The sequence below is a fragment of the Schistocerca cancellata genome, chromosome 5 (assembly GCF_023864275.1).
Source record: "Schistocerca cancellata isolate TAMUIC-IGC-003103 chromosome 5, iqSchCanc2.1, whole genome shotgun sequence".
Lineage (NCBI taxonomy): Eukaryota > Metazoa > Arthropoda > Insecta > Orthoptera > Acrididae > Schistocerca > Schistocerca cancellata.
The window spans coordinates 19,645,572-19,671,760 of record NC_064630.1 but is presented as its reverse complement, the minus strand read 5'-3'; the positions used below and the strand labels follow the sequence as shown (position 1 = coordinate 19,671,760).

The 26,189-nt window shown below is 40.3% G+C and overlaps 1 pseudogene; it reads left to right on the top strand.

Annotated features, from left to right (window-relative positions):
* Positions 1-22,533: 22,533 nt before the first annotated feature.
* LOC126189307 (5S ribosomal RNA) lies at positions 22,534-22,650 on the top strand (annotated as a pseudogene).
* The last annotated feature ends 3,539 nt before the right edge of the window (positions 22,651-26,189 follow it).

Genomic DNA, 26,189 nt, shown 5'->3' with positions numbered 1-26,189 from the left:
GTTACAGACAAGGTTGCACTGTACAGGGACATCCTGGGTGAGGAGGAGGGTGGATATTATCATGTTATGGAACATACTGAGGAGGAATGTTTGTCTGGCATCAGACTGTACCAACCTAAGACTGTGCGCCTAGTACATACTAGCATATTTCACACGGAAGTAACAATAATTTGTGAAAGTGCATTATAGAGATGGCCTTCTTCAAAAGCAGTGTTTATTTGTAAAAGTTAGTATGAAATTAAATTAAAGCTGTTGTAATACAATGCAATGAACATGAGGGAGGTTGCTACTAGTCATTATCAGATCATGATTATCATTAAGACAGTGATTTCCAGACACTGTGAATCCATTACACAGGCAACCATGAGCCGCCATGCCACAATGAAAATCTTGCCTACCACACTAATGCTACATTACATGATAAATAACGTCACATGTATGCATTTTCTGTTTTGCTCCAAGACTGATTTTGAGGAGGAATATGATGAATTTTCTGCAGAAATCTGTATGAAAATCAATTTTGAAGTTTGCAGTAATTTCAAAGAAAAAATATGGGAAATTATGTTACACTGAATCATGAGGAAGCATTGTATTGAGAGAATAGGACTTGAGTTGTAGCTGACAAAAATTTATGTAAAAAGTGGGTAAACATAAAATGTGGGAAGGCAAAAATAGCGTTTTACTGTACACGTCCTGTTTCATACCATCAATATATGTATTTACTTGAGTAGCAACATACCCTAGAAATGTTTAATATATGGGAATATTGTTAATAATTGTAACAATCACTCATTCAATGCCAAACATTTGCACTAATAAAATTCAGTGAACACTATCTAATAAAATTGGTAAATTAAACCAAGAAATGAAGATATTTCCATTTTTTCTTACAGTTTCTTATAGACATTATCCAATATGCACATACAATCCCTTAATTTATAATAAATAAACAAAATAACAGGAAGCACCTCTTGAGTACTAAAACCACTTTTACCACCATCAACACTCTGACCTGACATTTTTTAAGAAATTTTGATCAAACTATAAACTGTGAATTTTCACTTGCCTTGTTGCTTACAAGTAGCATCCAGAGCATATTCAGCAATAGTGCAGCAGTTCGTTTTCTCCTTTTTTGTCAAAAATAATTTATTGTTAGTAACTGTGTTATTTTTCTACATACTACAGACATATTCACACCAAGTAACATACAAAAGAAGTCTGTTATTTGGTACAATATACAAAAATTTTAGGTTTTTTCCCTTCCACAGGAATTGGCATTTCTTTCATAGGCTAAAGGTACAGCAGCAGCTGATGGTTGTTTTTGTCTTCTACTTATTCTTCTTGTATATATGATGTGGTCATTGTTTTAGCATGTTGCCAAAGCTTTCTGCATATTTAACATAAGTCAAGATTTTCAGTGTTCGTTTTCAATATGTTATAAATAGTCTTCACATGTTGCTGCCCAGTAATGTATTATTCCAAATATCACCTGCATGTCTGTAAATAAATTTGTGGACCAATGTATCCACATACTAAATGCTTAGTCTAAGGTGGATTTTGTGGAGTTCAGCAGTGGTCAGGAATTTGTCATTGATTGTGATGTACCTTTTAGATTTCATGACCAATATGATGTGAACAGTGTGTTCATTTCTCTACATGATCAATTTTGATTGATGATATTTTTCTTCAGTTTCGTTATAGTGAGCTGTTTTATTTTTAGATGTCTATGATGGTAAATAAATTTGGTTTGTCCACTTTGCCATTTATGTAGCTAAACTCATGGTAATATTGCCTGCTGTGCTGATAGAAAATGTTAATTTCAGCTAGGATTATCAGTGGCAAGATACTTTCCGGCTTATGTTTGAGTACTAGATTTATGATTAAAATTGGATTTTGGTTTCTTACTTTTTTCTTTGTGTGATTGATTAAAGGTGTTCTGTCCTTATTTCTCAAGCTCACGAGACTGAGGCCTCCCTATGCAAATGATAAGAGTATGTGTGTGTAACATTGTATTTTAAACACATTGCCTATTGATAAATAAACGTAAATGTCATGTGACTAGCAGCAAAAGACTTGTCGTGTGGTGTTGGCCAGTGGGTTTGGGGTATGCAACATCTGTGCCATGTGCAACAGTTTAGTTGCTGTTGATATACCACAGTTAGGTGCTATTAATATGTCTACTGTCTTCAGTTTTTGAAGCAAGTCTAGTTCCCTGTCCCAATGAATTTTCAAAATGGCCCTTATTTTATTTAGCATTTGTTTCCAATAATAGATTATCATCCAAGCTGGAAATGCATTTAGGTAGAGGCCAAGTGATTCAAGTGATGTGCCTGCTTTGCACTGGTCCATGCTGTCAGTAATGTTGATGGCTGGTCTGATGTTAAACATATGTTTTGATCAAGTTTGGCACCTGTTGCTGCTGTGAAGTCTTGAAGAATATGTGCCAACATTGTGAGGTCTTCAGGTAATGAGACAGTTACACAGATGTTATCTGTGTATGTTGCACAATACATTTTGATGCTATGGAGTATTAGACCTTGTACCTGTGATGCTGTGTTAACCCATAATGGTTCAAAGATCCCCTTTGACAGCAGACATCCATGCCTCACTGATTGACCAGCAGAAACATGGGTTCTCAAGTGTCCACTGAGTAAGATATTGGAGCATTCATGATAAGCTTTCTTCTGAAGTTCATCAAACAATCTCCGTAACCCATTTTCTCGAGTGTCTGTAGTAGGGACTAGTGGCTGATGTAATTGGAAGATTTTTCAAAGTCAGTGAGTAGTATCAGGTATGGTGCAGCACCGATACATCCCAAGACTTTCGCCCAAAACAGATTCCATCTTTAGTTTGACCACTCAAATTGTTGTTTTGAAGTCAGCATTGAGGAGTGCGATAGGCCTCATTTACCCCATCCAACATTTTTGTTTTTGGGTATTATAATTAAATTCGCTCTTTCAGTTCATTGGGTAATCAGTCAAATGTAATTTGCCAATTCCAATAGTGATGCTCTGATTATGCACCAAAAATCTTGGTTAAATTGGTAAGCCTGTCTGAACCCAGTGATTTTCCTTTTGTGCTTTGAAAGCTGCTAGTTTTATTTCCTTGTCTGTAAAAGGTACTTCAAGGAAGATTTTCCTTGACAGCAACATACTGATGAAATCACTCACCAGGTTTGAGGGAAACTGTTCTACAGTTTTCAGGGAGGAAGTCAATGTGCGCATGAAGTAAGTATATTTGTATTTTAGGGGTATAAAACAGCCTAGCTTTTCATAACAGCACAGTTCACCAGTAGACTCCTTGTTTTTTGTACTCTCTTAATTTTTAAGAAACTGAAACAAATTTCTAAAGTTTTCCCAGGCAGCCTTCTCACTTGTCATGCAATGTATCAGCAGTTTGCTTGTCTCTGAAAAACTCTCAAATCTATGGGTTATTGAAAATATCCTCTTTGATGTTTGCTTCACTCAATCGGTACACCCCCAAGTGCTTATTGACTTTCTTTCTGTGGTTCACTTTGCTTGCACAATTTTCCATGAATTATATAAACATCACTTTTGAACAAAACGTAAGGACAAATTACAATCACTGACACCTACAGTACTAACTGGAGTAGCATACTGAACTGCTATGATCTGAGTGCTGAATCATGTTCTTATTATATTGTCTCATTATTTCACATGTAACAGTTATACATTAGTTGGCAATACATTTCTTCTACTTTCTTTTATGGATTAAAGCCTTTGTAAAAGTAAAACTAGATCCAAGTTTCAGTTTCCTTGTGATATCAATTATTGGCACAATGGAATTCATAAGAATTAGCTAGCGCCATGCAGTTTATATTTTCATGGTTGCTTGGTGCAGTTTTCTCTTCTTATGAAGCCACATGTGTACCAAGTCTGGCTGAAACAGCTTCAGGTATTTTACACACACACACACACACACACACACACACACACACACACACTTTCTTCCTCTCTGCACCCCAGTGGGGTCAAAATGTGTACCCGAATAATCGAATTCCATGCTGCTCAGCCCCATGTGATGTAACGTTGGATGCTCCCCAGCACGCTATCCACAATGTGATTCAGAAATTGTCACTCGAGCGTGTCCCATTGTTCGACAGCAGTCCCTGCTTGGTGGTTAAAGATTGTTCAAATGAGTTCCTGCGATTACACACTGCAAGTTTCAACTGATCCCAAGTATGCTCCATCTGGGCTGTGCTTGCAGAAACTTCAGGACATTCCATTTAGTTGATCCATGTCTGCTGCAGGAAGGTATTCACAAGGAGGGCTAAGTGTTCTTGTGCCAAATTGTTGATTATGGGGACAGACAGTAGGTCAGAGGAACATGTCCTGGTACACCTGTACACTTAAATGATAACTGAGCACCAGACCAATTCTACACTTACCAGTGAAGAGAAGATGATGCCATTGATTCAGGTTCTGTTCTAGATGTCGTTCATGCACCACAATGCTAGAAGGTTTATATTGTTGTTTGTAATACGTGCCTAAAGACCAACTTGACAGTGTGGAGACAGTTGCTTATCGTATAGCTTAACACGGCCCTCCCAGCTGCCTCCTCAACTCGGGGCATTTGCAAGCTGTAATTTGTGGGTAGTAATTGTCAAGTGGTGGTGGTGGTGGTGGTGGTGGTGGTGGTGGTGCCTACAAGCAACCACTTTCACACAGGTCTTCAGTGTTTTGTGTCTCACTATAATGTTTAAATGTTCTGACGTTGGCACGGTGTATGCCGATTCATTGGACAATTTCCTGTGCACTTAATCCTTCTTGCCACAAAAACGACAGTACGTGCCATGTTCAGAGCTCAAAATAATGTTTTGATGCTTGTTGCCAGACTGATCTGTGCTACACGGGCCACATTGTACTGTTCAAGCAGTGTAATGGCAATTGTAAGACTTGGGTTGAAAGGGAGTCTATGCGCACAAGAATTTGATGAAGGAGATACTCATACCTTTGATTATGTTACTGGTAAAAGCAGTGGCAACAACATTGGTTCAGTACAGGGATATGGGAATTGAGAAAAATATTAATTTAAATATACACCTCAAGAGTGAAAGTCAGATTACATGTTTTAAAAATAATAAAAAAAAGTTACTTCAAAGAAGTGAACCTAGTCATTGTTCAAATCTGCTAGATGTTGACTGAATGCAACTGGGAAAAAAAGTTTAGCAGTGTGACCATGACATTGCACAATTGACAGTGGAAACAAGCCTCTGAAATAAATTTGCCTGTCTGTAATTCTTTATGAACAGCAATGCTCGTTCACTATATTTTGATACTAGAGATTTTTCCAAGCCATGCACATATTTTGACTGATGAAAAAATGCCCTTGACCTCTTCTTTGTTTGTTGTAAAAAATACAGATAGTACACATGAAAGTATTTTATTATACTGTTAGAGTATCATTAACAGTAGGAAATTACAGTTATTATGAAATTTCTCTTCTAGTGGCTGCTGTGGCAGAAAATGTTTTGTTATTTTAGAGCAGCCGTGATTTTGAGGAAAACAGGACTATGATTACATCATATATTCTCTTGTGACATGTTTTGAAGCAAATACCTTAAAATAACAAATACCCAAACATTCACGAAACTGTAACATATCCTGTGTCACCATCACTGAAACTTTTGATTTACTCACCCTCCACTACCTATATCTCATCTGCTTCATTAACTCAATCCTCCGATGCTAGATTTAGGTAAAAGATTTGGGCAAATGGAGGGGGGGTTATGACTTGACTTGACTTAATTCCTTTGGCCCCTATGGGGGCATAGGGCATCCAGGAGAACTCGCCATCCGTCTCTGTCTTTGGCCATTTGCCTCAATTCTGCCCAGGTCTTGCCAACTCTTTTTGCTTCCCCTTCCACTGTCCTCTTCCATGTGCCCCTTGGTCTTCCTCTCTTCCTTGTTCCCTGGGGATTCCATTCCAAGGGGGTTGGTCTTCCTCTCTTCCTTGTTCCCTGGGGATTCCATTCCAAGGGGGGGTTATGCAAGGAGGGAATTTCTTGAGATCCTTTGGTCTTTTATCTGTGATTTTCTGCCCCTTTCAGAATATAACACCATAAACTCACACTTTTCCAGCCTGCAGTGTCATTTACGGAGTATTTTGATTAAATTACCACTAAACAGGTTTTCCTATAAAAACAATGACTATGCAGCCATTTTGCTTGGTGCCCATCAGCAGACTACTTTCTGTGAATGGTCAATCCCAGTCAGCAACTGACAATGGAAATGAGTGTATGGCACTGTTGGCTAGGAGACCCCATCCGGGGAAGTTCGGCCGCTAAGTGCAAGTCTTATTTCAGTCGATGCCACATTGGGCGACTTGCGTGCTGAAGATGAGTATGAAATAATGATGAGGACGACACAACACCCAGTCCCCGAGTGGAGAAAATCTCCAATCCAGCCGGGAATCGAACCCAGGCCTGCTTGGACGGGAGGCGAGCACATTACCACCCAGCTAAGCAGGCGGACAACTGACACAGCCATTTGTTCTTTGCTTACTAAGTTGGTCCCTTTCAGTGTTCAGGCAAATAAATATCATGTTTGAAGCACACTTTTCAGTTCACATCATAGGGTAATTTATAGTGTGCAACTCCTTGTCTCTTTGTTAACAAGATAACATGCTACCATAGGATTTCGAAATTACTGTTTTGTCCATAACATGTATCTAAATATGTTCCAATATCCTTCATGCTGTTATTCAGTTTCTCAGTTTAGTACTGAATTCCAGTTTCATCTGTTCTTCCTGAGGAAAGACCATACCATATAAAGATTATAGCTTCTTCACTCCAAAGGTCACGAATTCCAAGCTTGTACACATGTAATTGTCTGAAGTAGCGGGCCAAATGTGCTGAAATGTCAGGGCAAGTTAATGTCTTTTTCCAAATATAAATTGAGAAATATTTCTGAAGAAGCTTATTTTATGCACATCTGAGGCTCTATCTCATTGCTTTGTCATTCCAAAGTTGCAAGTTGTGATAAATTTTCCAGTATTACCCTTTGTCCTACATTTACAATCTGTTTGCAATTTTAAATCTCTCATTGACAGGTTCCTTAGAAAAAGGGAAATGCAGGTTAAAATCTTCATTAAAATATTGTCTGTAGGACAATGATGGGCTGTAATTCTGTTCCTTTGTAAAACCCTAAATACAGATAACACATACCTAATTTTTATGTTTAATTTGAAACAAAGGCATTATCTTTCCTTCTCAGAAGTATGCTGGTATCTACAGTAATGACTTTCTGTATGTGGGGATCAAAGTGTACGTTCTTTTTCAGTAGATATGTCAATTTCCTTTTAAAAATGTGATGGCCCCCTTCCACCAAATTTTGCTACTACACCAGTCGAAGTACTGAGAACTGTATTACCAAGCACTACTGATTTATAGCACTTTGCAAAAAGAAATACTTGCAACCATCTTTTGAATGCATTTTGGAGGTATGTGCAGTTGCATTTAGTTTTTTTCCTGAATTGTTTTAGTAGATCTGTTTGATACCCTATGCAAGGTGTCCTGCAATTGATCATTTTCAAATTCAAGATTTTTTTTCCAGGTTTTTCGAGGCAAATATTATTCCATGTTGCTTTTTTATTAAAGTGAGACTAAAACATCATTTCTGCAAAACTTTATGTTCATAATTCAATTCAATTCAATTTATTAGCGTACTTGTGGTACATCATCAAAATGACATAAGACTTGTCAATAAACATTACAATTTAAAATACATGTACATGAAAATTTATAATTGAATTTACTTGTCACTTAGACATTACCACACGTACAAAAAAAATAAGAGCTAGTGATTCATACAACAAAGATTATTTCCATTCTTACATTAACACTGTTTCACACTTTTGTAGAAACAGCAAGTATTTAAATGTGAGCAAGTACATATATTTATTATGTCAGGGAAATATTAATTGCGCTTTTATTGTCACTGATTCATAAACTCTTCAATACTGTAAAAACTATTGCTCAATAATATGTTTTTTAATTCTCTTTTAAATATGTGCAGTTTTGGTATTATTTTTAGTTCTTTGAGGAGAGCACTGTAGAGGATTTTGGGTTGGTATAGTACACTTTTGTGATACATAGCTGTTTTATGAATTTCTCTGTGGAAATCATTCCTATTCCTTGTTTCATAGTTGTGAAATTCTCTATTTAATGTAGATAATTCCTCGTGTTCTTTTAAGAAACATATGCTTTCATATATGTATAAGGATGCTAGTGTCATGATTTTTAATTCTTTGAAAGCATAATGCAATTTTGTCATATGATGACATGTTGGAGACCGTGGCTGTTTTTGAAGACAAATGTTGATGGTGTAATGACAGCAACCAGCCACAAATTTACTTTGAGTTCCTTTATTCAAAGGAAACCGTTACCGGTTTCGAATCGTTGCGATTCATCATCAGACGGTTTACATGCTTTCTTTCTGACATTTGTTGTGTTTTTTATAGATTAATTGTCCTAAAATATAAATAAAACATAATTACAGACACGCCACACACAGATGGTTGCGTTGCAGATTTTCGTTGTATGTGACTTACGTGAAACGTCGGTTTCGAGTGATTGTTTCCATAACGTTCATCCAATCGATGTAAATGCATTTACATCGATTGGATGAACGTTATGGAAACAATCACTCGAAACCGACGTTTCACGTAAGTCACATACAACTAAAATCTGCAACGCAACCATCTGTGTGTGGCGTGTCTGTAATTATGTTTTATTTATATTTTAGGACAATTAATCTATAAAAAACACAACAAATGTCAGAAAGAAAGCATGTAAACCGTCTGATGATGAATCGCAATGATTCGAAACCGGTAACGGTTTCCTTGGAATGAAGGAACTCAAAGTAAATTTGTGGCTGTTTGCTGTCATTACACCATCAACATTTGTCTTTGAAAGCATGCTTACAATAGTCTCTATATCCTATACCTTTTATTATTCTGACTGCCTTCTTTTGTAGTCTAAATGAATGTTTTGTTAGACTGTTGTTCCCCCAAAACTGTACACCGTATCTTCATAAACTGTGCATGAATGAGAAATAAACACATAACACTGTTTTAATATTACATGAGCTTTTAAGCATTCTAAGTATATAACATGTTTGACTTAATTTTTTGTTCAGTGATATTACATGCTTTTCCTATCTTAAGTGTTCATCAAACTGAACTCCCAAGAATTTAGTGTATGATGCTTGTTCAATCTTACACTTACCCAGTTCTACTGTAAAGTTAGTTTTTATTTTATTTGTAATATGTCTGAAGTTGATCTACATTGTTTTATTTTTTATTTATTTATTTATTTATTTATTTTTTTTTTTTTTTGCAATGAGTGTTTTTATTTTATTTGTAATATGTCTGAAGTTGATCCACATTGTTTTTTTGGCATTCACAATTAGTCTGTTTTCATTAAACCATCTGTCTGCTTCGTCTGTTGCTAATGTGACTTTGTCCTGTAAGTCAGCTTCACTATTTGCTTTAACAAACAAACTTGTATCGTCAGCAAACAGTACTGCCTCTGCTTCAGATGGTTCACTTAGTAGGTCATTGATAAATATTAAAAACAGTAATGGCCCTAATACAGATCCCTGGGGTACTCTGTACAAAACTCTCTCAAATCTTGATGAATATATCCTATCTGTATGGCTTATCTCCACCTTCTGATACCTGTCCGACAGATATGATTCAAACCATTTGTGGGCAACTCCACGTATCCCATAGGCATATAACTTCCTGAGCAGTAACTCATGGTCAGTGACATCAAAGGCCTTTGATAAGTCTAAAAACAATCCACAATTTAATTCCTTTCTATTTATGGAATTTAGAACAAGTTGCAAAAAATTGAAGATAGCTGTTTCAGTTGATTTATTTTTACGGAAACCATTTTGCACATTAACCAATATTCTATTCTTAATAAGAAATTTGTATAGTCTATGATACATTATCCTTTCTATTATTTTTGAGAAACCTTACAACATTGATAAAGGCCTGAAGTTAGTAACATCATATTTATCACTGTTCTTGTAAAGTGGCTTTATACACTCCTGGAAATGGAAAAAAGAACACATTGACACCGGTGTGTCAGATCCACCATACTTGCTCCGGACTCTGCGAGAGGGCTGTACAAGCAATGATCACACGCACGGCACAGCGGACACACCAGGAACCGCGGTGTTGGCTGTCGAATGGCGCTAGCTGCGCAGCATTTGTGCACCGCCGCCGTCAGTGTTAGCCAGTTTGCCGTGGCATACGGAGCTCCATCGCAGTCTTTAACACTGGTAGCATGCCGCGACAGCGTGGACGTGAACCGTATGTGCAGTTGACGGACTTTGAGCGAGGGCGTATAGTGGGCATGTGGGAGGCCGGGTGGACGTACCGCCGAATTGCTCAACACGTGGGGCGTGAGGTCTCCACAGTACATCGATGTCGTCGCCAGTGGTCGGCGGAAGGTGCACGTGCCCGTCGACCTAGAACCGGACCGCAGCGACGCACGGATGCACGCCAAGACCGTAGGATCCTATGCAGTGCCGTAGGGGACCGCACCGCCACTTCCCAGCAAATTAGGGACACTGTTGCTCCTGGGGTATCGGCGAGGACCATTCGCAACCGTCTTCATGAAGCTGGGCTACGGTCCCGCACACCGTTAGGCCGTCTTCCCCTCACGCCCCAACATCGTGCAGCCCGCCTCCAGTGGTGTCGCGACAGGCGTGAATGGAGGGACGAATGGAGACGTGTCGTCTTCAGCGATGAGAGTCGCTTCTGCCTTGGTGCCAATGATGGTCGTATGCGTGTTTGGCGCCGTGCAGGTGAGCGCCACAATCAGGACTGCATACGACCGAGGCATACAGGGCCAACACCCGGCATCATGGTGTGGGGAGCGATCTCCTACACTGGCCGTACACCACTGGTGATCGTCAAGGGGACACTGAATAGTGCACGGTACATCCAAACCGTCATCGAACCCATCGTTCTACCATTCCTAGACCGGCAAGGGAACTTGCTGTTCCAACAGGACAATGCACGTCCGCATGTATCCCGTGCCACCCAACGTGCTCTAGAAGGTGTAAGTCAACTACCCTGGCCAGCAAGATCTCCGGATCTGTCCCCCATTGAGCATGTTTGGGACTGGATGAAGCGCCGTCTCACGCGGTCTGCACGTCCAGCACGAACGCTGGTCCAACTGAGGCGCCAGGTGGAAATGGCATGGCAAGCCGTTCCACAGGACTACATCTAGCATCTCTACGATCGTCTCCATGGGAGAATAGCAGCCTGCATTGCTGCGAAAGGTGGATATACACTGTACTAGTGCCGACATTGTGCATGCTCTGTTGCCTGTGTCTATGTGCCTGTGGTTCTGTCAGTGTGATCATGTGATGTATCTGACCCCAGGAATGTGTCAATAAAGTTTCCCCTTCCTGGGACAATGAATTCACGGTGTTCTTATTTCAATTTCCAGGAGTGTAGTTGACATTTTAAGTTTTGATGGAAACACCCCTGTCTTAAAAGATTCATTTATAATTTCAGTGAAATGTGAGGCTATGTTTCTTACACTTTGCTTAATGACTTTGTCAGGAATCTCATCACACCCACATGACATTTTATTTTTTTAACTTGTTTATAGCATTTAGTACCTCTGATTCAGTTACTGTATAAAGGAACATTGTCATGTCATTCATGGAGATTTTTACCTTGCTATTGGAATTGCACTTAGTTTTAATTAAATTTATGGCTATATTTGTGAAATGTTTGTTAAACATGATGGCAATCTGAAGTGGGTCCTTAAAAGTTTTACCCCCGCTATTAATGACAAATCTTTTATCTTTTCTTTTGTGTCTAGCTATATTTTTATTTATTTCCTCCCAATTTGACTTCATTTTGTTGTTACCTTCTTCAATATATGAATCATTATCAAGCTTCTTAGCTTTCAAGGAATGAGTCAAACTTTGTGTTGACATCACCACTTGATTCACTACCCCAGTTGTTATTTTCTAGAATGTAATTAAAAATTCTTATGCTGTCATCATTTATAAATCTCCTTTCTCTGTAATTGTTATTGATAACAGGGTCCTTGTAAGATGTGACATTTAAACTCAATTTGATACCCTTGTGATCCGAGAAACCACTGTCAATTACTTCAGTGTTATATTCACACTTGTCCTTGTTTATAAATACTTGATCTATTATAGTTTCAGACATATATCCGCATCTGGTAACTTCATTTACAGTTGCCATCACATTATGGCACAAAAACAGATTGCACAGTTGCTGTTGTTTACTACAATCATTCTTAAAGTTAACATTAAAATCACCAAGAACAATTACATTATGTTTAAGTTCATTCAGTAGTTCCTCAAGGTTTTCCATAAAAATAACTATTAGAATATGCATAATTAATTTCAGGTTACTTCTTTAGTAGTATAAATCGCAGATACAAACTGAAATATTGATTTACAGGCAATAAAAAATTACAAATTCTGTTTTTACAAAAATATATATACATTGTAACTTGCCGATAAAGGGAACAAATCGCAGAAATATATCGGTAATAAAAATGACTAAATCATTTCTTTAAATTTTCGATCTCTGCCGACATTTTCTGTCTCTGCCGAAATCTTTGAGGCTTCACAATAACATATGTACGTGCTCATTTTGTTTCTAATTCCTTGATTTCAACTTGCTTTCGTTTGTTCAACAATTGTTCCTTCTTTTCTCGTTCACCTTCCTATATGTTTCATATCCTCTTCGTACAAAGAATGTGCAGTGCGAAAACAGTGTGTAAGACTTTTGTCAATGTTGAAAGTGTTAACTTCATTTGCGTCCTGGACTGCATCATATATGTATTTGAGTAATAAGGCTTTTTTCCGTTTGATTTTCAACTATAATTTCGGACTTTACAGAAAAGCCTCGCTCAAACGAATCTTTTCCACGTGAGATTATTAAAATAATTTGCACAAAATCTCGGAATTTTGAGCATGTCTTTACGATAACATTAAACCAGAATGCATCGTGATTGTTTTCTCTTCTCTTGTAACATTTCATCTTATCTTCAATTCTTTTTTTCTCTTTAGATCTCCACAAATTCAAGTTTGACGCGGTCTGCCTTTGACCCCTTTCTTCCCTTTGATACCAAAATTTCAAGACAATCTGCCCATCTTTTTTGAGCTACTTCCTGCTTTAATGGGATTTCTGAATTCAAACAGGAAATCGCATGTGTTAAGTTGTATTTGAGCAGTGATCTTCCTCGCAACTCCTTTAGTATACCAGTAATGCATGTTCGCGTATTTTCCGTTGCAACAACATTTCCTCTTCAGGTACATTTCTAATATTTGTCAGCGCACTTCTTGTAGTAAAATCCAGATTGAACTGTCTTGACGTAATAAGAGCCTTTAACTTCCTTTAATTCGATTTTCATTAAACATGAATTTTTGTTTATTGAGACGTCTAGTTTCACAACTCGCTGCATCAAAACGTCCATATCACGTAGCACATATACTGGAGCCATCGGGACATCACTCTAAAAATCGACTGAAAATGATTACAAAAATGGTGTTGAACAGAAGAATGTCGGATTTTGAGCTAGCAATTTGTGCTTGGCAGGTTCAGAAACAACTCTAAAATTTAACAGCTGAGGAGTACTTCTCAGTTACTTTATCTCAGTAACGTAAAAGTACGAATATCTTCAAGAGTTTCCACAGCTTTTTTGTGCTGCACTGGCGATTTCGACCCGCTTTGTTCCACAAAATGACTTAGAAAGAGATGAAGATCCGGTTACCTCAGTGTATTGTGACCATCGTGCAAGTGAATTATGAAATAAACAATAAAGCGCTCTCAAAAATGACACAATTTCCCAATTAGTTTTGGATATACGTGTTGTGAAAGCTCCACGAAATACGTGCAAACTCCAGGTACCAATTTGTAGCAGTTGTAGATAATCGAAGGATCCTTTTAGTTCCTTGTTAAAGTTATACAAAAGGTTTAAATTTGCATTTGGTCCATCCATTGATAACTTCCTTTTTCTTTTTTTGGTTTTCCAAACCCAACGATCTTTTCACACCTTCAAGCAAATCATTTGCCGTTGTACGTTTCAGAAAAACATAATGAAAATAACATGTTATTATTAATGATTTATTGTGGTCCCAAAAGCGTACATATACATCCATCTGGATTTTTTGAGAAACAGTATTATTACTTTCATCAAATACCAGTACGATCGAATAGTTTGTGCTCTTTGTAGATTAGTTCAGATGTTCTTTGCACAACAGTTTTTAGCATGGATAGGGACTGCGACAGCTGTGTTCGAATGCAGGCTGAGTTGGCATCCCTTCACTCCCAGCTTCAGGCAGTGTTGGCTTCGGTCACGCAGCTTGAGGCTGTTGCCAATGGGCATCACTGTGGGGGTCCGGGTGGGGATTTGTGGGGACAGCCAGCTCGTCCCACGCATCCCCTGATCAGACTACGGCTGTGGCTGCCTGGGATACTGCCCACATTGAGGCTGACCCCACACACGTGGTAGAGTGGGAGGTCGTCTCGAAGTGTGGCAGGGGGCAAAAGACATTCTGGAGGGCTGAACAGAAGGCCTCTCCAGTTTGTCTGATGAACCGATTTCAGGCTCCGTCTCCGGCTGATACTGATCTTCGGCCTGACATGGCTGCTTGTCCTGTTCCAGAGGTTGCCCCTCAGTCTGCAAGATTCGGGCGGTCGCAGATGGTGGGCTTACTGGTAGTTGGGAGCTCCAACGTCAGGCGCGTAATGGGGCCCCTTAGGGATATGGCAGCAAGAGAGGGGAAGAAAACCAATGTGCACTCCGTGTGCATACCAGGGGAGTCATTCCAGATGTGGAAAGGGTCCTTCCGGATGCCATGAAGGGTACAGGGTGCACCCATCTACATGTGGTCTCTCATATCAGCACCAATGACGTGTGTCGCTATGGATCGGAGGAAATCCTCTCTGGCTTCTGGCGGCTATCTGATTTGGTGAAGACTGACAGTCTCGCTAGCGGGATGAAAGCAGAGCTCACCAGCATTGTCGACAGGACTGACTGCAGATCTTCAGTACAGAGCCGAGTGGAGGGTCTGAATCAGAGGCCGAGATGGTTCTGCGACCGTGTGGGCTGCAGATTCCTCGACTTGCGCCATAGGGTGGTGGGGTTTCGGGTTTTGCTGGATAGGTCAGGAGTCCACTACACACAGCAGGCGGCTACACGGGTAGCAGGGGTTGTGTGGCGTGGACTGGGCGGTTTTTTTAGGTTAGATGGCCTTGGGCAAGTACAGAAAGGGCAACAGCCTCAAAGGGTGCGGGGCAAAGTCAGGACATGCGAGGACCAAGCAGCAATCGGTATTGTAATTGTAAACTGTCGAAGCTGCATTGGTAAAGTACCGGAACTTCAAGCGCTGATAGAAAGCACCGAAACTGAAATCGTTATAGGTACGGAAAGCTGGCTGAAGCCAGAGATAAATTCTGCCGAAATTTTTACAAAGACGCAGATGGTGTTTAGAAAGGATAGATTGCATGCAACCAGTGGTGGCGTGTTTGTCGCAGTTAGTAGTAGTTTATCCTGTAGTGAAGTAGAAGTGGATAGTTCCTGTGAATTATTATGGGTGAAGGTTACACTCAACAACCGAGCTAGGTTAATAATTGGCTCCTTTCACCGACCCCCCGGCTCAGAAGCATTAGTGGCAGAACAACTGAGAGAAAATCTGGAACACATTTCACACAAATTTCCTCAGCATGTTATAGTCTTGGGTGGAGATTTCAATTTACCAGATATAGACTGGGACACTCAGATGTTCAGGACGGGTGGTAGGGACGGAGCATCGAGTGACATTATACTGAGTGCACTATCCGAAAATTACCTCGAGCAATTAAACAGAGAACCGATTCGTAGAGATAACATATTGGACCTACTGATAACAAACAGACCCAAACGTTTCGACTTGTAAGTGCAGAACAGGGAATCAGTGATCATAAGGCCGTTGCAGCATCCCTGAATATGGAAGTAAATGTTGTTGTTGTTGTGGTCTTCAGTCCTGAGACTGGTTTGATGCAGCTCTCCATGCTACTCTATCCTGTGCAAGCTTCTTCATCTCCCAGTACCTACTGCAACCTACATCTTTCTGAATCTGCTTAGTGTATTCATCTCTTGGTCTCCCCCTACGATTTTTACCCTCCACGCTGCCCTCCAATACTAAATTGGTGATCCCTTGATGCCTCAGAACATGTCCTACCAACCGATCCCTTCTTCTGGTCAAGTTGTGCCACAAACTTCTCTTCTCCCCAATCCTATTCAATACTTCCTCATTAGTTATGTGATCTACCCATCTAATCTTCAGCATTCTTCTGTAGCACCACATTTCGAAAGCTTCTATTCTCTTCTTGTCCAAACTATTTACCGTCCATGTTTCACTTCCATACATGGCTACACTCCATACAAATACTTTCAGAAACGACTTCCTGACACTTAAATCTAAGCTTGATGTTAACAAATTTCTCTTCTTCAGAAACGCTTTCCTTGCCATTGCCAGTCTACATTTTATATCCTCTCTACTTCGACCATCATCAGTTATTTTGCTCCCCAAATAGCAAAACTCCTTTACTACTTTAAGTGTCTCATTTCCTAATCTAATACCCTCAACATCACCCGACTTAATTCGACTACATTCCATTATCCTCGTTTTGCTTTTGTTGATGTTCATCTTATATCCTCCCTTCAAGACACTATCCATTCCGTTCAACTGCTCTTCCAAGTCCCTTGCTGTCTCTGACAGAATTACAATGTCATCGGCGAACCTCAAAGTTTTTATTTCTTCTCCATGGATTTTAATACCTACTCCGAATTTTTCTTTTGTTTCCTTTACTGCTTGCTCAATATACAGATTGAATAGCATCGGGGAGAAGCTACAACCCTGTCTTACTCCCTTCCCAACCACTGCTTCTCTTTCATGCCCATCGACTCTTATAACTGCCATCTGGTTTCTATACAAATTGTAAATAGCCTTTCGCTCCCTGTATTTTACCCCTGCCACCTTTAGAATTTGAAAGAGAGTATTCCAGTCAACATTGTCAAAAGCTTTTTCTAAGTCTACAAATGCTAGGAACGTAGGTTTGCCTTTCCTTAATCTTTCTTCTAAGATAACTCGTAAGGTCAGTATTGCCTCACGTGTTCCAGTATTTCTACGGAATCCAAACTGATCTTCCCTGAGGTCGGCTTCTACTAGTTTTTCCATTCGTCTGTAAAGAATTCGTGTTAGTATTTTGCAGCTGTGGCTTATTAAACTGATTGTTCGGTAATTTTCACATCTGTCCACACCTGCTTTCTTTGGGATTGGAATTATTATATTCTTCTTGAAGTCTGAGGGTATTTCGCCTGTTTCATACATCTTGCTCACCAGATGATAGAGTTTTGTCAGGACTGGCTCTCCCAAGGCCGTCAGTAGTTCCAATGGAATGTTGTCTACTCCGGGGGCCTTGTTTCGACTCAGGTCTTTCAGTGCTCTGTCAAACTCTTCACGCAGTATCGTATCTCCCATTTCAACTTCATCTACATCCTCTTCCATTTCCATAATATTGTCCTCAAGTGCATCGCCCTTGTATAGACCCTCTATATACTCCTTCCACCTTTCTGCTTTCCCTTCTTTGCTTAGAACTGGGTTTCCATCTGAGGTCTTTATGTACATACAAGTGGTTCTCTTATCTCCAAAGGTCTCTTTAATTTTCCTGTAGGCAGTATCTATCTTACCCCTAGTGAGATAAGCCTCCACATCCTTACATTTGTCCTCTAGCCATGCCTGCTTAGCCATTTTGCCCTTCCTGTCGATCTCATTTTTGAGACGTTTGTATTCCTTTTTGCCTGCTTCACTTACTGCATTTTTATATTTTCTCCTTTCATCAATTAAATTCAATATTTCTTCTGTTACCCAAGGATTTCTACTAGCCCTCTTCTTTTTACCTACTTGATCCTCTGCTGCCTTCACTACTTCATCCCTCAAAGCTACCCATTCTTCCTCTACTGTATTTCTTTCCCCCATTCCTGTCAATTTTGCCCTTATGCTCTCCCTGAAACTCTCTACAACCTCTGGTTCTTTCAGTTTATCCAGGTCCCATCTCCTTAAATTCCCACCTTTTTGCAGTTTCTTCAGTTTTAACCTACAGGTCATAACCAATAAATTGTGGTCAGAGTCTACATCTGCCCCTGGAAATGTCTTACAATTTAAAACCTGGTTCCTAAATCTCTGTCTTACCATTATATAATCTATCTGATACCTTTTAGTATCTCCAGGGTTCTTCCATGTATACAACCTTCTATCATGATTCTTAAACCAAGTGTTCGCTATGATTAAGTTGTGCTCTGTGCAAAATTCTACCAGGCGGCTTCCTCTTTCATTTCTTAGCCCAATCCATATTCACCTACTACGTTTCCTTCTCTCCCTTTTCCTACACTCGAATTCCAGTCACCCATGACTATTAAATTTTCGTCTCCCTTCACTGTCTGAATAATTTCTTTTATTTCATCATACATTTCTTCAATTTCTTCGTCATCTGCAGAGCTAGTTGGCATATAAACTTGTACTACTGTGGTAGGTGTGGGCTTCGTATCTATCTTGGCCACAATAATGCGTTCACTATGCTGTTTGTAGTAGCTTACCCGCATTCCTATTTTCCTATTCATTATTAAAGCTACTCCTGCATTACCCCTATTTGACTTTGTGTTTATAACCCTGTAGTCACCTGACCAGAAGTCTTGTTCCTCCTGCCACCGAACTTCACTAATTCCCACTATATCTAACTTTAACCTATCCATTTCCCTTTTTAAATTTTCTAACCTACCTGCCCGATTAAGGGATCTGACATTCCACGCTCCGATCCGTAGAACGCCAGTTTTCTTTCTCCTGATAACGACATCCTCTTGAGTAGTCCCCGCCCGGAGATCCGAATGGGGGACTATTTTACCTCCGGAATATTTTACCCAAGAGGATGGCATCATCATTTAATCATACAGTAAAGCTGCATGCCCTCGGGAAAAATTACGGCCTTAGTTTCCCCTTGCTTTCAGCCGTTCGCAGTACCAGCACAGCAAGGCCGTTTTGGTTATTGTTACAAGGCCAGGTCAGTCAATCATCCAGACTGTTGCCCTTGCAACTACTAAAAAGGCTGCTGCCCCTCTTCAGGAACCACACATTTGTCTGGCCTCTCAACAGATACCCCTCCGTTGTGGTTGTACCTACGGTACGGCTATCTGTATCGCTGAGGCACACAAGCCTCCCCACCAGCGGCAAGGTCCATGGTTCATGGGGGGGGGGGGGGATGGAAGTAAATAGGAATATAAAAAAGGGAGGAAGGTTTATCTGTTTAGCAAGAGTAATAGAAGGCAGATTTCAGACTACCTAACAGATCGAAACGAAAATTTCTGTTCCGACACTGACAATGTTGAGTGTTTATGGAAAAAGTTCAAGGCAATCGTAAAATGCGTTTTAGACAGGTACGTGCCGAGTAAAACTGTGAGGGATGGGAAAAACCCACCGTGGTTCAACAACGAAGTTAGGAAACTACTGCGAAAGCAAAGAGAGCTTCACTGCAAGTTGGAAAGCAGCCAAAACCTCTCAGACAAACAGAAGCTAAACGATGTCAAAGATAGCGTAAGGAGGGCTATGCGTGAAGCGTTCAGTGAATTCGAAAGTAAAATTCTATGTACCGACTTGACAGAAAATCCTAGGTAGTTCTGGTCTTACGTTAAATCAGTAAGTGGCTCGAAACATCATATCCAGACACTCCAGGATGATGATGGCATTGAAACATAGGATGACAAGCGTAAAGCTGAAATACTAAAGGCCTTTTTCCAAAGCTGTTTCACAGAGGAAGACCGCACTGCAGTTCCTTCTCTAAATCCTCGCACAAAGGAAAAAATGGCGGACATCGAAATAAGTGTCCAAGGAATAGAAAAGCAACTGAAGTCACTCAACAGAGGAAAGTCCACTGGACCTGACAGGATACCAATTCGATTCTACACAGAGTACACGAAAGAACTTGCCCCCTTCTGACAGCCGTGTACCGCAAGTCTCTAGAGGAACGGAAGGTTCCAAATGATTGGAAAAGAGCATAGGTAGTCCCAGTCTTCAAGAAGGGTCGTCGAGCAGATGCGCAAAACTATAGACCTATATCTCTGACGCCGATCTGTTGTAGAATTTCAGAACATGTTTTTTGCTCGCGTATCATGTAGTTTCTGGAAACCCAGAATCTACTCTGTAGGAATCAACATGGATTCCGGAAACAGCGATCATGTGAGACCCAATATTTGTTCATGAGACCCAGAAAATATTAGATACAGGCTCCCAGGTAGATGTCATTTTCCTTGACTTCCGGAAGACGTTCGATATAGTTCCGCACTGTCGCCAAATAAACAAAGTAAAAAAGCCTACGGAATATCAGACCAGCTATGAGGCTGGATTGAAGAGTTTTTAGCAAACAGAACACAGCATGTTGTTCTCAATGGAGAGACGTCTACAGACGTTAAAGTAACCTCTGGCGTGCCACAGGGGAGTGTTATGGGACCATTGCTTTTCACAATATATATAAATGACCTAGTAGATAGTGTCGGATGTTCCATGCGGCTTTTCGCGGATGATGCTGTAGTATACAAAGAAGTTGCAGCATTAGAAAATTGCAGCGAAATGCAGGAAGATCTGCAGCGTAGTGGCAACTGACCCTTAACATAGACAAATGTAATGTATTGCGAATACATAGAAAGAAGGATCCTTTATTATATGATTATATGATAGTGGAACAAACGCTGGTAGCAGTTACTTCGGTAAAATATCTGGGAGTATGCGTACGGAACGATTTGAAGTGGAATGGTCATATAAAATTAATTGTTGGTAAGACCGGTACCAGGTTGAGATTCATTGGGAGAGTCCTTAGAAAATGTAGTCCATCAACAAAGGAGGTGGCTTACAAAACACTCGTTCGACCTATACCTGAGTATTGCTCATCAGTGTGGGAACTGTACCAGGTCGGGTTGACAGAGGAGATAGAGAAGATCCAAAGAAGAGCGGCGCGTTTCGTCATAGGGTTATTTGGTAAGCGTGATAGTGTTACGGAGATGTTTAGCAAACTCAAGCGGCAGACTCTGTAAGAGAGGCGCTCTGCATCGCGGTGTAGCTTGCTGTGCAGGTTTCGAGAGGGTGCGTTTCTGGATGAGGTATCGAATATACTGCTTCTCCCTACTTATACCTCCCGAGGAGATCACGAATGTAAAATTAGAGAGATTCGAGCGCGGAGACTTTCCGATAGTCGTTTTTCCTGCGAACCATATGCGGCTGGAACAGGAAAGGGAGGTAATGACAGTGGCACGTAAAGTGCCCTCCGCCACACACCGTTGGGTGGCTTGCGGGGTATAAATGTAGATGTAGACGTACGATCATTTCACATTTATCAGTGAGGTCAGCAAGTTTACGCCTCATGTTGTTGTCGTCTTCAGTCCTGAGACTGGTTTGATGCAGCTCTCCATGCTACTCTATCCTGTGCAAGCTTCTTCATCTCCCAGCACCTACTGCAACCTACATCCTTCTGAATCTGCTTAGTGTATTCATCTCTTGGTCTCCCTCTACGATTTTTACCCTCCACGCTGCCTTCCAGTGCTAAATTTGTGATCCCTTGATGCCTCAGAACATGTCCTACCACCTTTAGAATTTGAAAGAGAGTATTCCAGTGAACATTGTCAAAAACTTTCTCTAAGTCTACAAATGCTAGAAATGTAGGTTTGCCTTTCCTTAATCTATTTTCTAAGATAAGTCGTAGGGTCAGTATTGCCTCACGTGTTCCAACATTTCTGCGGAATCCAAACTGATCTACGCCTCATATTTTGTGCCAATCCGTGTACAATGCTGTAGCAAAATTTTGATTTTTGCAATTGCATTTTCTTTGCAATTTGAATGTCAGGAAATAATGAAGGACATAATGCTACACAGTCTGCTGAGCTCCGAAATGACGAATGACTCCTGATGGTGCGCAACTACCACAAAATTTCACTTATTATAACGTCATTTGATAGTAAATATGACTGCACTGTAGACTGATTCCCTGGGTCATCCTGTGGCTTTGAACATATCGGTTTGTTTTATACTGGCTCAATCAATATTAGCTAGTAAAAAATACACATTTATATATAAATTAAAATTGCTTACAATATTTCTCAAAATTGGGATGAAATTCCCAACTCCCTTCTAAAGAAAAAACACTGTGCAACAGGATCCTTTCCCACTTTCTTCCCTAGTCTGGATCTAACCTTTTTCGTCGTAAATTTTAAGAACGCAACATTTTTTTCACATCTACTACTGTGAAGAATCTTGCGTGCATAACACGGGAAATGTGATTCTCAAGCCTCAACCCATATGATATTCGAAACCGCTTTCGGCTCGTACAGCCAACCTTATATTTACTGGACAGCCAACGGTCAAACCCGGCTGTCTAACAGCATCTAGGGGTAACAAAAATTTTATTTCCTGTATCTCATACGGCCTTGCCGCAGTGGATACACCGGTTCCCGTCAGATCACCGAAGTTAAGCACTGTCGGGCGTGGTCGGCACTTGGATGGGTGACCATCCAGGCCGCCATGCGCTGTTGCCATTTTTCGGGGTACACTCAGCCTCGTGATGCCAGTTGAGGAGCTACTCGACCGAATAGAATACCATCTTAACGACCGGGAGAGCGGTGTGGCCGCCGACCCCACGCCCCTCCTATCCGCATTCCTAAACCGAGGATGACACGGCGGTCGGATGGTCCCGGTAGGCCACTCGTAGCCTGAAGACGGAGTATCTCATAGAATTATTGACCGAATTTAGAAATTTAAAATGCTGTCGAATATCTAAATAAGTAATCTTACGTTTAAGGTGTAACGCAACAGGTGAAGTATTATAGTTAAGAACTGTCACACACGTTGACATCGGAACTCACAGCGCGCTAGAAGTAATCTTACGTTTAAGGTTTAACGCATTAGGTGAAGTATTATGTTTAAGAACCGTCACACACGTTGACATTGCGACTCGGAGCGCGCAAATTACTCAATGTTCATCCAGTAGTTTGAGAATAAGAGCACATAGCGACTTCCAACGAACTTTACAATTTGTTTAAAAACTTTTCTCGCTGATAGCTCCATAAAATAATGAGAGGGAAGCAATTTATAGCTTAGCGAATGTTTGCCGTTTGCCGTTTTCGCTTCAAGCATGGCGTTTTACTTTGTTGCACCTTTGGAATCTTGGGCAGGGGGGGGGGGGGGGGGATGTTACTGGTTCATCCCTAAACTAAGCCTCTAAAGAATATTGTTCCTCTCCAGAAGAAAGTGTAAATAACGAAAGATGAGTTGCTTATGTTTTATAATATAATATTGCTCTTTAAACAACGCATTTTTACGGGTTTTATATTTAATACTAAATTAATTTGTGATATTTCATTCACGAACTTAGACATACCGATACTAAAAATAATTGATTTCAAAAATTATAAGTTGTGCAAAAGTTATTCGAAAAATACCTTGGAATGGTGTACGATTGACTGTGTCGAAATTTTGTTGTTGAAGGTTCGGAACGTTGCATGAACGCATCTAGTTAAAGCAATATTTCACAAATTTACAGTGAAACTCCAGTGCTTTATTTTGAATAAATTGCTGGCGCGAACTTGTTCAAAGCTGCTCTCTAATGTCGTCCCGTTCGTCGTCTTATTCCAATTATTACTGGTTATACAGTGTTACCAACTGTGATTGCCAAGTGTGCGTTCTGTTTTTTGATGGTCTGCGGAGATTTTCTTTATTTGTGTCTTAAGGGGTTTTCTACCTTTATTCAACTACTAAAAAATAAAAGTACTACAGAATACACGAACGCTTTTGAAGGAATGTGTTTATTTTATTTTGTAGCCTCTGTACCTCGTGCTGCTTGGAACTACCGCCCAGCAACGCGATACAACAGTGTGTCGGATTGTAGTAAGTAGCCATTATGCAGTGATCAGTCACTTGTTTCAACTAGATCCGTGCGGATGCATGAGCGGAAAAGTGATGAACAGAGAAGCTGCTTTTGGCCCATCTATATCTATGATGCCATCAAAACACTGTGAAGCGAGAGTAATTATTATAAAGGTCTCGCAGTGTTGCGAACAGAAGAAAACGCCAACAGGAGAGTACGTTAAAAAAAAAGAGTGAATAATTACTTAATACCAATAATTGTATAAATGCTCCAAAATGAGTAACAATTACAAATCTTTAAATGTCATTCGTCTCCTCCTGTTTCAATAACTGTGTTACAACAGCCTTGATTTAATTTCATTATTCTGAAGGTTATTGCCGCTCCGCTCGACGAAATTGCCAAGCAAACGTTCACAAGCCACAGATTTATTGACACAAGAATCCGGATTATCCCGCGGTAAAACCGACGGCCAGCTTTAACTTCTTCATTCATAAAATTTCGTCGCCGTCGTTCAGTTGCGTTGATCTGTTCAATACATATCGGTAAAAGTCGCTGCCCTTCGTGACTATGACATCTTGTTTTCGACAGCGTACATCTTCAGTAATCTAAAAGTCGATATATTAAGTGTTACAACAGATTTAACATAATTTCAGATACTGTACTAAGCTGAGTATAAACATGTCTATAAAATGATTTTACAAAACTTATTACTTCCGGGTATTTCTGTCATAGCAGTAGATCTGTTCTTAATGCCAGACTTCGAAGCAATGAATTCTACCCCCTCTCCCCACCTCTCACAGGGTAGCACTAATCAGTTTCCTCGGATCTGTGTCTCAAGCGACAGCTCGATGAATATAAAACAGTTTCGAGTCGTGTAAACACTGGATCACCAATGGGTATTATGTGTATAACATGTAGATTCCCCTTTGAATATTCGAATACTATTTGAAATATCACAGACGGTTTATACTGATAGTATAGCAATATGGGTACGGTACCAAAAAATTAAAAAATCAAGGTTTTTAAATAAAATTTAAAATTTTTTTCGATTCTGAAAATTCCTGACGTTTTCCTGGTTTTCAAGGTTCACTGGACACCCTGCCTATGGCACGCTATTTCCTTCCTTTGAACAGAAAGTGCCAGGAAACTATTTTGTGCATTCATATTTTTCAAAGCGCAAAATGATACGAGATGTGTCAAAAAAGAAACGGAACTTTTGTTGTATCAGATTTATTGCTTATTGTACAACATTTTAAGCACTGTCTCCTTCAAAATAGTCCTCTCTACTGGCAATACATCGTCCCCGTCGTTTCTTCCAGTTTTGCAACGCCTCCTGGAACACATTTTGTGGGACCGCGTGCAGGTTACTCGTCGCATTGTCCTGTATTCCTCTACGGTTTGGAAACGACGCCCTTTCAACGTGTTTTTCAGTTTGGGAAACAGGAAAAAGTCTGCTGGGTGAATGGGGCACAACGGGAATGTGTTGTTTTGCTAGATAGCTGGAGACAGGGAGTGATGCGTGGGCTGGCGCACTGTCATGATGAAACATCCAACTTTGGTTTTCCCACAATTAAGGCCTCTTCCTGCGCACAGCAACCCTCATGCGCTCTAGGATTCCCTGGTAGACTTCCTTGTTTGCAATCTGTCCACGTGGCACAAATTCATGGTGGATAATGCCTTTGTCGTCAGAAAACACAACCAATATTATCTTGAAATTTAACCGACTCATTCGTGCTTTTCTCGGACGTTGTGACTCTTTGCCCATCCACTGGGACGACTGCATCTTCGTGTCACTAACGTACACCCACGTCTCATCGCCTGTTATGATGTTCTTAAGAAAGTTTTCATTCTCACTAACAGCGGCAAGCAGTTCCCGCACATTTCAACACGGGTCTGTTTCTGATCTTCAGTTAACAAACGCGGTACGAATTTTGCTCTCCCACGGCGCATCTAAAGTTTTCCGCTCAAAATGTGATGGCATGATCCAACGCTGATGCCCCCTCCTCATTTTCTTCCCGAACAGTTAAACAACGATCTCCGTGATTCACAGCATAAACGCTATCCACAAGGCCATCATCTGTTGATATGGAAGGACATCCAGACTTGGAATCGTCACAGTCCGATATTCTGCCCTGTTGAAAACGTTTAAACCACTCGTAGTACGCACCCCTTGTGTACTTGGCTAAGCATCTGAAATGTTTCTGTGAAAA